Below are 14,512 nucleotides of genomic sequence, written 5' to 3'. Positions count from 1 at the left end.
CTAGTATGTGTATAAACACATGCACAAATACATTCCATTCCATTATACTCCAATATGTTCTACCATTCTATTATACATTAAATGAGATATCTGTAAAGTGTTTTGCAAAAACGAGAGAACTATATAAAATCCAGCTCTTGTTGTCAGCTATATTACATGATGTTGTTGTCATGTTAAAATATTATATATTACAAATTATACCCCATTATATTGCTACATTATATTTTCTATTACATTCTATTGCATTCAATTTCTTTGTATCCCCAGTGCCTAGCACAGAGTAGGGGCTTCATAAATGCTTGTTATCAGCCGACAGATTGCTGAACCTAAATCGATGGTATGCTATGTTACATTATTCTCTCTGAGTGACACGGAGAGGTCAGATGACTTGCCCAGGGTCACACAGCCAGTGTATGGAGTGAAAATTAGTGTATTATTCTCAACGGATTTCTGGCTAGCGGTAGAAACTCCAAGTAGAGGTTAAGTTAAAATCATTAGCTTAATTAAAGACAGCTTCACTCTCCCTTTCCCCTGCCCCTCCCCAATCTTTCCCAGAAACCTTTCCTTAGTGCTCTTTTGCACAGGTGGAGAGTATTGTATTAGTTTCCTATAAAGGGGAGAATTCATGTGTCTCTTTGGGTTTCTGACTTAAGCACAATGTCCCTGCCCTTTGCACCATAAACCACAATTAAGCCATATTTGTCTGCATCTTATCCTGACCTCTCCGATTATTTGAGTGATTTAAGGGGGTGAATCTTGCTATATCAAGACCCCCATCAGCTCTGGGAGGGGGGGAGTGAGAGAAGATGAATCATGTAACCATGGAAAACTATTTTTAAAATTAAAAAAATTAAATAAAAATACTAATTTTTAAAAAGAACCCCTGGGGGCAACTGGGTAGCTCAGTGGATTAAGAGCTGGGCCCAGAGATGGGAGGTCCTGGGTTCAAATCCAGCCTCAAACACTTTCCAGCTGTGTGACCCTGGGCAAGTCACTTGACCCCCATTGCCTAGCCCTTACCACTCTTCTTTCCTTGCAGTATTGACTCCAAGACTCCAAGACGCTTTCACCTCTGCCTTTGCTTTCTCATCTGTAAAATGGGCATAATAACGCCATCTACCTCCCTGGGTCATTGAGAGAATCAAATGAGATAATATTTGCAAAGTGCAGGGCGCATAGAAGGTGCTTAATAAATGCTTCTTTCCTTCCTTCCCCTGAGGTGGGGAGGGGACACAAAATGGAGCTTACATCCTTAGAGGATCCGTTGCTGGGGGCCATCAGTCCACAACGCCTTGACAGAGTCATGCGTGGTAGCTGGGGAGACCATGGAGTGGTCCTTCGTGACCAAGAAAGGAGTGACAGAACAAGAGGTGGCAATCACTGGAGGCATATAGTGGGGCACGGCAAGAGGCCAGCTCTGGGGAGGCCCTGATTTCTTGGTCGATGACTGGATGGGATGAGATCATGTGTGTCAAGCACTTTGCAAACTTAACAAGCCTATATAAATGTCAGTAGTTAATACCTTGTAGTGAAAGGAGCTGTGGGCTCGGAATCAAAAGCATGTCACCGGCATTGAGATCTTAACACCTAGCAGCCACACAAGGCCGACTTGAGACAGTGGGAAACTGGATCTGCTGATGGAGGAGCTGGGTTCAGATCCTTGTTCTCTTGTTCCTGGCAGCACGATCTTGGGCAAGACCTAGCCACCCAGGGGGGAAGGTTTCCTTGTCTCTGAAAGAGGATTGTTAATTATTATCATTGCCATTCTAAATAATGCCCTGCCATTTTTCTGTAAACTCCCACGTGTTCCCTTACTGTGGAAAATCTCACACACTGTAGTTTTATTTTTCTGAATGTTAACTACCAGGACTGGTGTTTGCTTTGAAGTCTATTAAGAATAGAGCGTCACATGTAATATGAATGAAAGGTTGTGCTAGTGGCAACGGAGAGAAAGGAGATAAAAAAGACTAAAACCCATGAATCAGGTGATTTCAAAAGATGCTTTCAATGGTTTATGATAATAGATTCTTTTATAGTAATACAATAATTTCATTAAAAAAATTTTATCTTTATTTTATTCCATTATCAAATTTCTACGTTTTCCAAAGTTACGATTCGTGTTGTCTCCCTCCCTCTTTCCTCCCCCCTCCCAGAGTTGACAAGCGATTCCACTGATATATACATGTGTTATCACGCATAACCTATTTCCATATTATTCAAATAAAATCATTTCAAAGTCTTGTATTATCAATATTAACACAGCAACAACAATACCTGATTTGAAGTGGCAAAATTTATTATGTGTGTAGCAATCCTTTGGACCATAATTTTAATCTGATCTCCAAATGAATCCAAGGAAAAGCATTTATATTGCTGAATCAATAATCCAAAGTCCCAACAGCTGCTCACCAGAAATGGCGGCTAGCACCTCCAGAGATGTTATAGTTTATCCCCAGTGGATGTAGATTTGAGGAAAGGTGGAAAAGGTGATTGTCTCTTCTGGTGTTTCTTTCCTTGAGCACAGATGACTGGACAGCAATTATGACAGATGGATTTAGAGGAGTGACTCCCTCAGGACTTTGGGAATGCTTAAGTTTCTCAGTTGAAGCTGACTGGCAACAAGAGGACTCTTTCACAATTGTACCCTTCTGGGGGCAGCTAGGTGGCTCAGTGGATGGAGAGCCAGGTCTAGAGATGGGAAGTCCTGGGTTCAAATGTGACCTCAGACACTTCTTAGCTATGTGACCCTGGGCAAGTCACTTAACCCCCATTGCCTAGTGTTGTAAGGAAAGTGAGGACATTTTGTAGAGCAGTGGCATGAGACCAGCAGAAAGATTCTAGAACTTTGGAAGGGGTTTAGATTGAGAGAAAGCCAGTTTGGGGGTCTCTGGAAAAACCCTCTGGAGGTGCCAGCTATAGTTTTTCTTGGAGTATATCCTTTTCCTGGTTTCCCTGAGTTCCTGGTTTGCTGATTGACATCAAGGCTATCCCCTGGTGAACCTGATCCAGCTACAAGACTGTGAGATCAAGTCTGGATCCTTTTGGATCTAAGACCTTCCCTGGCCTTAGCAAATCCTTACACAGACCCTTTTCCTTAATTCAATCAAAGAGGGGTATAGCTGAGGGTTAATTGAGATTAGGGATTGTAGATTTGGGTCAGGGAGAAATAGAGTAGGGAACTTCTAAGAAGAAATCCCTTTGCAGGGATTATTAGATCTGGTGGGATAGATAGATTAGAGTTAGATTAGAAAATCCCAAATTCCCTTTCCCCCTTTCCTTATTAAATCCACCTGCCCAGTGTTTATATATTTTTGTTTGTGTTTATTAGCTCAGGTCTGGCTTTGTCTGCCCTGAGCTTGGCTACCCTTTCCCAAACCAGAGCACTGGCCCTAAATCTCATGCCTGAACCTGACAGTTTATCTAGTTAAGTCAGATAATATTTATGAGTAGCATATCACCTAGCCCTACTGCTCTTCTGCCTTGGAATGGATGCCAAGTATTGATTCCAAGATGGAAGATAAGGGTTTAAAAAAAAGTTACACCCTTCTTAGAAAAGAGAAACATGAACAGAAGTGACTGTCCTGCTATGTGTTTCTTGTTTTAACCTCCCAGCAGAGGATCATAAGAGTCATGAGCTACTGTATCATGTGTGAAACCTGTAAATGTATACTTATATGTCTTTTGTGTTTTCAACATATCTTTTGTGGTAGAGGAAATAAATAGCTGTCCTATACCTGATCTACATAGAAATTTCTATTCTCTAAACATAAGCTTTTTTTAAAAACCATAACTTTTTCTTTCTTCCTCTTTCTTTCTTTCTTTCTTTCTTTCTTTCTTTCTTTCTTTCTTTCTTTCTTTCTTTCTTTCTTTCTTTCTTTCTTTCTTTCTTTCTTTCTTTCTTTCTTTCTTTCTTTCTTTCTTTTTCTTTCTTCCTTCCGTCTTTCCTTCTTTCCTTCCTTTCTTTTTTCTCTTCCTTCCTTCCTTCCTTCCTTCCTTCCTTCCTTCCTTCCTTCCTTCCTTCCTTCCTTCCTTCCTTCCTTCCTCTCTCTTTCTCTCTCTCTCTTTCTTTCTTTCTCTCTCTCTCTCTCTCTCTTTCTTTCTTTCTTTCTTTCTTTCTTTCTTTCTTTCTTTCTTTCTTTCTTTCTTTCTTTCTTTCTTTCTTTCTTTCTTTCTTTCTTTCTTTCTTTCTTTCTTTCTTTCTTTCTTTCTTTCTTTCTTTCTTTCTTTCTTTCTTTCTTTCTTTCTTTCTTTCTTTCTTTCTTTCTTTCTGTCAATACTGTGTATTGGTTCCAAGGCAGAAGAGTGGTAAGGGCTAGGCAGGGGGGGTTAAGTGATTTGCCCAGGGTCACCCAGCGGAGAAATATCTGAGGTCAGATTTAAACCCAGGACCTCCTGTCTCTAGGCCTGGCTCTCAATCCACTGAGCTACCCAGTTTCCCCCTAAACCATAACTTTCTGTCTTAGAATTAATACTAAGTATCAGTTCTAAGGCAGAAGAGCAATAAGGGCTAGGCAATTGGGGTTAACTGACTTGTCCAGGGTCATACAACTGGAAAGTGTTTGAGGTCACATTTGAACCCAGGTCTTGCTGTCTCCAGATCTGGCTCTCTATTCACTGAACCACCTAGCTGCCCCCTTGACTTAAGCTTTAAGCAATTTTCCCCAGAGCTCTAGTAAGGAGACAGAAAGAGTCAGAATTAAGACTGACCACTCTGTTTAGAAATCAAGCTTTTATTCCAGTATATGTGAGCCCAGAACATTCTTCAGACCTCCTGAGTTCAGAGATATGTTGTTGTTTACAGGGAGAACACAGTAATATTAGCACACTTCAACGTCCCTTTGTTGTGAGGCCCCCCGACATTAGTGGAACTCTGGTGGTTTGAGATAATCCTTACATTTCAACACCAAGACTGATCATCACACATGGCCAATTTTGACTTAGCTTTGTCCCTAAGTACATTGACCTGGGACTTAACTGGGGTCCCTTTCAGCAAGGAAGATAGAAAAAAAATTTTTTTTTAGAACTTGGAAAGCTTTGAAACCCCCAAGACCTTTCTTGAAGACAATTCTTAATCTCCACCAGTGGCTTTTATCTTTTTTAAACCTTTCTGTGGATTGCCTTTTATTGCCTTGTGATCTGATTTTACATGCGGGTTTCTAAATATGTTTTTATTATTATTTTTATTAAAATAATTATTCCTCAAGCCCTGGGTACTCCATTGCCTCCAAAATAGAACCATAACTAGGACACTTTCTCTCAGAGATGGACTCTTATGAAGGATGTTCTCAATTCATGTATAGATAACCCCCATAAAGATTTTGCATTGATGAGATCGTAGGGATATAGATCATTGGTTTATTGTTTGGGTCACCTTTTTTCAGAAGCAATAGGGTTGCCTGTGAAAGCTTCTCTTCCTTCAATTTCCAACACCCTCCAAATTATGCCACCCCCAACATGCATCTCTTCACTGCTTCTCCTGTGGTGGTACTACTCTGGGGCGCCATTTCTATCTTTTCTATGAGCATATCTGGAACTATGATTTTAGTGGCCAAGGGCGATGGTTCTACCATTTTTGATGGAAAAAAACAATTTGTTATAATGATTTTTGCAGATCTTTTGCACTGTTCTTATGTTATAACTTTCCTTTAATTTCATTCTTGAATGCCCTTAGGATGATACATAGTAGGGACTTACTACATAGTGGGTCATTAATAAATTTTTTAATACATCTTTTAAAAAACCCAAAGAATATATAAAAGGGAAAGATTGATGACTATATCCTTGATAACTTAAACTCCTGTTTCTATGGTGATTTTCAAGGTTCCCTCACAACAACCCTGTCAGGTAGATTATTCATACCCATTTTACAGATGATCAGAGGTGATATGACTCACCTAAAGTCACATTGCTACCACCCAGGTCTTCCTGACTTCAAGTCTCCATTCTATCACAGCAAGAAGGTACCTTAAAACAGAGAACTTCACAACTGGAAGAGACACTTAGAAACTGCCTCATATAATACCCCAATTTAATCCCTAACACAATACTTGAGATAAGAGTAGCCTCTTATCCTTCATTTTTTCTTTGTTGATTATATTTCTTAGCAAACTATCTTCTTTTTATTGATGGTTAGCATTTTAAGCAACAAACATTTTTTCAGTTAAGGTATGTTGCTTTGAGGTTTTTCAGACATGATACTTTTGCACACATAATGGACTACAGTACAAAGAAAACATAACTTTTATATGCATTGAGAAACCAAAAAGATATGTGATGTATTTTCTTACCATATTCCCTTCATTGAAGTGGTCTGGAACCAAACCTACATAGGTATGCTTTTACATACAATCTTTTAAAAAAATATTTTAGGTCCCAGGTTCAGATCTGGTCTCAGACACTTCCTAGCTATGTGACCCTGGGCAAGTCACTTAACCTCCATTGTCTAGTCCTTTGGAACCAGTATACACTATTGATTCTAAGACAGAAGGTAAGGGCTTTAAAAAATATTTCAACTCCCAATTAAATGTAAGAACAATTTTCAAAGTGAATTTTCTGAAATTATAAGATCCAAATGACCTCCCTACCTTCCTTCTCTCCCCATCCCTGAGGTGATAAGCCATTTGATCTGAGTAATACATGTGTTATCATGCCAAACATACTTCCATATGTCATTGTCATAAGAGAATATGCAAATAAAATCAAGACCCCCCCAATAAAAACCCAAATAAACTAAAGTGAAAAACTGTATGCTTTGATCTTCCTTCTGATTTGCCATAAGTCCTTCAGATTTATCCTGGATCACTGCAATGGTAGCCTCTCAATAATTACATGCTGATTGGTAGACAAAACTAAGTTCTATGGAGGGGAAGGTCCAGGATCACATGGCAAGTCACTTGCGGAGCCAAAAATACTCAGGGAAGTGGAGAGCTTCTTGTCTGGTTTTTGTTTTTTAATTGTCTTTATTTTATTCCAGTAACAAATCTACACATAAGTTTTCCAAGGTTCCATGATTCATCTTGTCTCCCCTTTTCCCTCCCCCTTCCCGGAGTTGACAAGCAGTTCCACTGAGTTATTCAAGTATTATCACTTGATACCCATTTCCTTATTATTCATTTTTGTAACAGAGTAATCTTTTAAAACCCAAACCCTAAATCATCTACCTAAATAAACAAGTGATAAATCACATGTTTTCTTCTGGGTTTCTACTCCCACAGTTCTTTCTCTGGAGGCGGACAGCATTCTTTTTCAAAAGACCTCAGAATTGTCCAGGATCATTGCATTACTGTTGGTAGCAAAGTCTATTATATTTGATTATCCTACAATATTGCAGTTAGTAGTAGTAGTCTCTTGGAAGCCAAGAATGACGATCAAAGATACTTGTGCATGAAAGAGATTTAAGTGGAAAAGTCGGTGCACAGAGACAGTCCCACTCTCTCGGCGTTGGAAGCCCTGGGTCCATTGGCACGAAAAGTCGTTACACCTGGAGACTTCCTCAGCTGCATTGGATGGCCGTGTTGTACTTTTGTGCTCCAACATGCCCTGAGCACTCCACAGTGCCTTGCTGCATCGCCATCTCAGCCGTTGAACCTTCTTATTGGTTTCTTCCACCTGTTCCACTGAAACAGTCTTCAGCATGCTGGGTGAGCAAAGTCCTGGTTCACCAGGGGTTGACGACCCGATGGCTACCCTCACAAGTTTTGGCCAGCCTGTAGAAGCCGTTGCCCGGGGTGTGGCCGCTGCCGCATGCTAGCAGCTACTGGGAGCCACAAGTGAGAGCTGGGTGTCAGGTGAGGATCAGAGGCTGGAGAGCTGCCCTAAGAGGGCATGACAAGCCCTCCATACCAAGGTGCTATCCCTCCTGAACACCCCATACACCCCATATTGCAGTTACTGTGTATAATATTCCCCAGATTCTGCTCCTCTCACTCTGCATCACTTCCTGGAGGTTGTTCCAGTCTCCATGGAATTCCTCCACTTTATTATTCCTTTCAGCACAATAGTATTCCATCACCAACATATACCACAATTTGTTCAGCCATTCCCCAATTGAAGGGCATCCCCTCATTTTCCAATTCTTTGCCACCACAAAGAGCGCAGCTATGAATATTTTTGTATAAACAGGTTCTTTCCCATTTTTAAAAATCTCTTTGAGATACCGACCTAGTAGTGGTATTATTGGATCCTTTGATCCAGTAGGCATTCTTTTAAAGTCCTTTGGGTATAATTCCAAATTGTCTTCCAGAATGGTTGGATCAATTCACACTTCTGGTCTATTCTTGAAGAAGTAGGAAGTATCCTGCATTTTTTCCATTTTCCAAGTCTCATATTACTGCTTCCTCTAGGAAGCCCACCTTGATTGCTACCCCCTTCCCATTGCCACTCCTTTTTTCTTTGTACTACTATCCCTGGAACTCTTGTTATTGATTTTGTCTCAGCTTCATCATCTGTTCTCCTCCAAAGAGTGAAAGGTGGGAAATGGGAAGGGGATGAATTACACTTCAAGGATGTACATGGCAGCTGGGATGAGTTCCCAGCACATAAGGAACTGAATAAACAGAGGGGACAAATCAGGGAAGCCCCTAGTTTGGAGTGACGAGTACCTCCAGTGTCAGGACCAAGTATCAGGACTTTGGTCTTTGTGTGACAAGGACTTCATCCACCCATCGAGGAGACATTAGTCAGGGGAGAGCTTGGAAGCATAGAGGTTGTTAACGGCTGGAAGAGAGCCAGACCAGAGCCCTTCCAGCCTGGCCCCTACTTCCATCCGGCCAGTAACAGTCATGAATGAGTCCCTTTCCGTCTCCCTCTGGCCACTTCTGCATTTTGCAGACAAATGGAAACAGCTCAGGGCCTCAGGGTGCAGAAGACACAGTGTGGCCCCCTCAGTACCCAGGCCCTGTTGGACTCAGGAAAACTCCTACAATGTCCTCCACCAACTCAATGGTTTATTTTTTTTTAAAACCCTTACTTTCCATCTTGGAATCAATACTGTGTATTGGTCCCAAGGCAGAAGAGTGGTAAGGGCTAGGCAATGGGGGTCAAGTGACTTGCCCAGGGTCACACAGCTGGGAAGTATCTGAGGCCAGATTTGAACCCAGGACCTCCCATCTCTAGTCCTGACTCTCAATCCACTGAGATACCCAGCTGCCCCCAACTCATCAGTTTAGGCTTAGAACTTTGGCCCTGTCCTCAGGAATCTTGGGGCAGAAGAGTGGAGGCATTCCTTTAAGGGCGATAAGAGTCCCCATCTTTGGGAGATCTTGGAGGCCTCTTCTCTAACCCTAGCTCCTGAACCCAGACTGTCACAGCTATACCTATATGACTCTCACTGCCCACTTTCCTGTATGTGAAGGTGTAGGGATCCACCCAACCTGGTTCTGGGGGAGGGAAATGCTGGCACAGGCACTCCAGAGGGGTGAAAGGGTATAACTGCCCACTCCTCTAATCCTGGAATAGATCCTAACTGTTCCCTACAGCGTCAATCCTGCTCTTCCCAAGGGAAGGCATAAGAAAGAGACTTTCATTCACTTACTAAGAATCAAAGCAGGGAAGGGATGACCCATAGAACACAGATCACAGTGGGTAGCTAGATGGTTTAATAGAGAACCAGGCCTGAAGACAGGAGGTCCTGGATTCAAATCTGGACTCAGACGCTTCCTGGCTGTGTGACCCTGGGCAAGTCACTTAACCCCAATTGCCTAGCCCTTATCACTCTTCTGTCTCAGATTCTAAGATGAAAAGTATGGGTTAAAAAACAAACAAAAAAAAGAACATAGATCACAGAATGCCAGAGCTGAGGGTAGGGAGAGGGTCTTGGAATAGCAAACATAGTCAGAGCTGGAAGGGATCTTTAAACAATGGCAATAATGACTTAAAAGGCCTTTGAAGACTGTGAAACATATTCAGAACTAAGGAACAACCTGAAATCACCAAATACAAAGAGAGATCAGTACCCCACGAGGGAGAAGGGGAAGAGAGAGTTGCTGGCGTCACTGGGTAAAGAAAGGACTCTTCTATCCTCTCAAGGCACCAGCCCCTCTATGGGAGCCCTAAGGAAGGATCACAGACAGCTGGGTGAGAGCACAGGCTACATGGTGCTTCCCAAGAACTTGTTTCCTTGAGCTTTGGCCCAGGTTTCTGACCCGGCTCAATCTAGAGTTTAAAATCTAAAATCAATCTCATGCAATACTTCATGAACCTATCACCATTGGTTCTTGTTCTCTTTTCCCCCCTAAATTTTACTTTCTGTCTTAGTAACAGACAGAAGGGCAAAGGTTAAGTGAACAGGGTTAAATGACTCCCCCAAGGTCACACAGCTAGGAAGTATCTAAGACCACAATGGAACCCAGATCATCCTGACTCCAGGCCTAGAGCTCTATCCACCAAGCTGCTGTGGAGGAGAGTAAATAGGAAAAATCTGCCACCGAGCTGGAGTAGCTGGGACTGCTGAGCTGTCACTCAAGGAGAACATTCTAATTGGAATGGTGACCAGAAAGACTGTTGAGAAGGAGCTGACAAACTGGGTCTTTGCCTCGAGACAGAAAGAAGTCCAGATCTCTCTGATTCTCTCTGCTGTACTACAGTGACTGAATTTCCAGACCCGTTAATCAACTTTCCCAAATCTGAACTATATTCCACCATCCTCCAACCCAGGAATTATTCTAGTATTAGGGAAACCCAAACCCTCTTTCCCTCCATCTTCTTATCTTTCCCTTTCTCCCCAATAAACCCCTTACTTAATCTTAGAGAAGAGAAAGGAGTGATTATTTGCTACACCATAATGCTCACTCTGAGTTGATTTTAGAGAGACCAACAGAAGAATAACTGGAAGGGCAGGGAGGAAAGGAGGATGGACAAGGAGGGAGGTGAACCAGGAAGGGTGAAGGGAGGAGGAAGGGAGGAAGGGAGGAGATTGGCAGATCTGATCTTAAATCATCATTTCTACTCAAATAATCCCCTATTACACTGCTCCCCCTATTTCTTCTTCTCCCAGATCCAGATTCTTTTTCTCCTCAACTTCCCGAGTCCCAAAAGACCAACATGCTCACATTATGGATTAGAGTCCTTTTGCGGAATGAAATTTATATCTAGATGGTACAGTATTTAAATTCCTCAGTAGCTAGCAACTCTGTTCTCCTAGTAAGGTCTGAACTGACTCATCTCATAGCTTCCCTTTCTCCAAGAGAAGAAATGCTTGCTGAGATTGTGGGAGAGGAGAAATCCTTGGCTTTGAAGTCTTCTGCCCCGCCTGCCTCAGTCAATATCATAGTCATGAGTAAGGGAAGAGGAGTGCTTTGGCCATCCAGGGAGCAGTGACCTCACTGACTCCTATAGCAATGGCCACTGCTTCCTGGTCATTTGCTAGATAAATTCTAGAATCGGAAGATTCCCAGAGATCCCTGCAATACATTCCCAAAGCCCATGCTCCATACTCACTCTTCAGACTGTCTCAGATGGGATTTTCTAGGGCTCCTTCCTGGGTGCCCCAGCTTCCGTGGCAGCTCAGATCCTGTCAGCCTCAAACTCCCAATCCTTCAGGGAAGGGGTTTCCAACTCACGTGAGAAGCTGAACACTTCCTCCCACCCTTTCTTTCACACATCAGTCTCAATGTCCATGTCTCTTTTTAGTCATTCAGTCTCTGCGTTTTTTGTCTTCTCATTGTGACAATTACCAGCCTCTCGTCAATTCCTGGTACATTAATGGTTCCAACCTTCCTCAGCATTGGAGGTCCCTTCCAACTCTAAATCTATGATCCTATGACTTCTCTGGGCCTCAGTTTCCTCATCTGTACAATGAAAGAGTTAGAATCCCAAGGTTTCACATCATACCCCTTAAAGTAGTAAAAATAATTAAAAACAACATTAATTTAATAATAATTGTAATATAATAATAATTAAAAACATAGTGATTAAGGTGCTGTCGGAGGTCAGATACACTGACAGACTCTTGGCAGGGTCATGAGTTGGTCCAATTGTTGTGGGAAACAATTTGGAACTATGTGAGAAAAGTGACCAAAATGTTCATATTCTTTTACCTAAAATTTTCCACTCCTGGACTTGTTTTATTATCCAGTCATCCTGGTCATATCTGACTTTGTGACCCCATTGGGGTTTTCTAGACAAAGTATACCATAGTGGCTTACCATTTCCTTCTCCAATTCATTTTACAGATCAGGAAATCAAGGCAAACAGGGTAAAGTGACTTGCCTAAGGTCAATAGCTAAATAGTTTCTGAGGTCAGAGATGAATTTTCCAAAAACCTATGATTTATCACTTGTTTATATGGGCATAGGATTTGGGACTTTGTTTTATTTTAATTTAATTTAATTTGAATATTTTTTCCATGGTTACATGATTCATGCTCTTTCCCTCCCCCTCCTGTAGCCAAAACTCCACTGAGTTTTACATGTGTCATTGAATAAGTCCTATTTCCATATTATTATTTGCACTAGGGTGATTGTTTAAAGTCTACATCCCCAATCATATCCCCTCAACCCATGTGATCAAGCAGGTGTTTTTCTTCTGTGTTTATATTCCCAAAGTTCTTCCTCTGAATGTGGATAGTGCTCTTTCTCATAGATATCTCCAAGTTGTGCAGGAACACTGCATTGCCACTAATGGGGGAGTCCATTACATTTGATTGTACCACAGTGTATCAGTCTCTGTGTACAATGTTCTCCTGGTTCTGCTCCTCTCGCTCTGCATCACTTCCTGGAGGTCGTTCCAGTCACACGGAATCCCTCCAGTTCATTATTCCTTTGAGCACAATAGTATTCCATCACCAAGAGATACCACAATTTGTTCAGCCATTCCCCAATTGAAGGGCATCCCCTCATTTTCCAATTTTTGGCCACCACAAAACACACAGCTATGAATATTCTTGTACAAGTCTTTTTCCTTATTATCTCTTTGGGGTACAAACCCAGCAGTGTTATGGCTAGATCAAAGGGCAGGCAATCTTTTAAAGTCCTTTGGGCATAGTTCCAAATTACCATCTAGAATGGTTGGATCAATTCATAACTCTGCCAGCAATGCATTAATGTCCCTATTTTGCCACATCCCCTCCAGCATTCATTACTTTCCTTTGCTGTCATGTTGGCCAATCTGCTAGGTGTGAGGTGATACCTCTGAGTTGTTTTGATTTGCATCTCTCTGATTATAAGAGATTTAGAGCACTTTTTCATGTGCTTATTGACAGCTTTTATTTCTTTATCTGAAAATTTCCTATTTATGTCCCTTGCCCATTTATCAATTGGGGAATGGCTTGCTTTTTTGAACAATTGATTTAGTTCCTTATAAATTTGAGAAATTGGACCTTTGTCAGAGGTTTTTGTTACATTTTTCCCCCCAATTGCTTCCCTTCAAATTTAGGTTGCATTAGTTTTGTTTGTATAAAATCTTTTTGGTTTAATGTACTCAAAAATTATTCTTTTTATATTTTGTAATATTTTCTATCTCTTGCTTGATCTTAAATTTTTTCCATTCCCAAAGATCTGTGTTCACCTAATTTATAGTTTCCTTCTTTATGTTTAAGTCATTTACCCATTCCAAATTTATCTTGGTGTAGGGTATGAGATCTAGACCTAATCTCTCTCATACCATTTTCCAATTTTCCCAACAGTTTTTGTCAAACAGTGGGTTCTTGTTCCCAAAGCTGGAATCTTTGGGTTTATCATATACTGTCTTGCTGAGAACATTGTGCCAAGTCTATTCCATTAATCCTCCCTTCTTTTAGCCACTACCATATTGTTTTGATGACCACTGTTTTATAATACAATTTAAGATCTGGTACTGCTAAGTCCTCATCTTTCACATTTTTTTTCATTATTTCCCTTGATATTCTTGATCTTTTGTTCTTCCAACTGAACTTTATTTGTTCTAATTCAAGAAAAAAGTTTCTTGGTAGTTTAATAGGTCTGGTACTGAATAAGTAAATTAATTTTGGTAGGATTGTCATTTTTATATTAGTTTGTGCTACCCATGAGCAATTAATGTTTTCCCAATTGTTTAGATCTAGTTTTAATTGTGTGGAAAGTTTTTTATAGTTGTGTTCATATAATTCCTGTTTGTCTTGGCAAAGAGATTCCTAAATATTTTATATTGTCTAGGGTGATTTTAAATGAAAGTTTTCTTTCTCTTACTGCTATGTGTTAGAAATATATAGAAATACTGAAGATTTACGTGGGCTTATTTGTATCCTGCAACTTTGCTAAAGTTGATATTTTCCACTAGCTTTTTGGTTGATTCTCTAGGATTCCTTAAGTAAGCCATCATATCATAAGTAAAGAGTGATAGCTTGGTCTCCTCATTGCCAATTTTAATACCTTCAATTTCTTTTTCTTCTCTAATTGCTACTGCTAGTGTTTCTAGTACAATGTTAAATAGTAGAGGTGATAATGGGCATCCTTGTTTCACTCCTGATCTTATTGGGAATGCATCTAGTTTATCCCCATTGCAGATGATGTTTGCTGATAGTTTTAGATAAATACTGTTTATTATTTTTAGGAACGAC

The sequence above is a fragment of the Monodelphis domestica genome, chromosome 3 (genome assembly GCF_027887165.1).
Source record: "Monodelphis domestica isolate mMonDom1 chromosome 3, mMonDom1.pri, whole genome shotgun sequence".
Taxonomy (NCBI): Eukaryota; Metazoa; Chordata; class Mammalia; order Didelphimorphia; family Didelphidae; genus Monodelphis; species Monodelphis domestica.
This window is presented reverse-complemented; position numbering follows the sequence as displayed.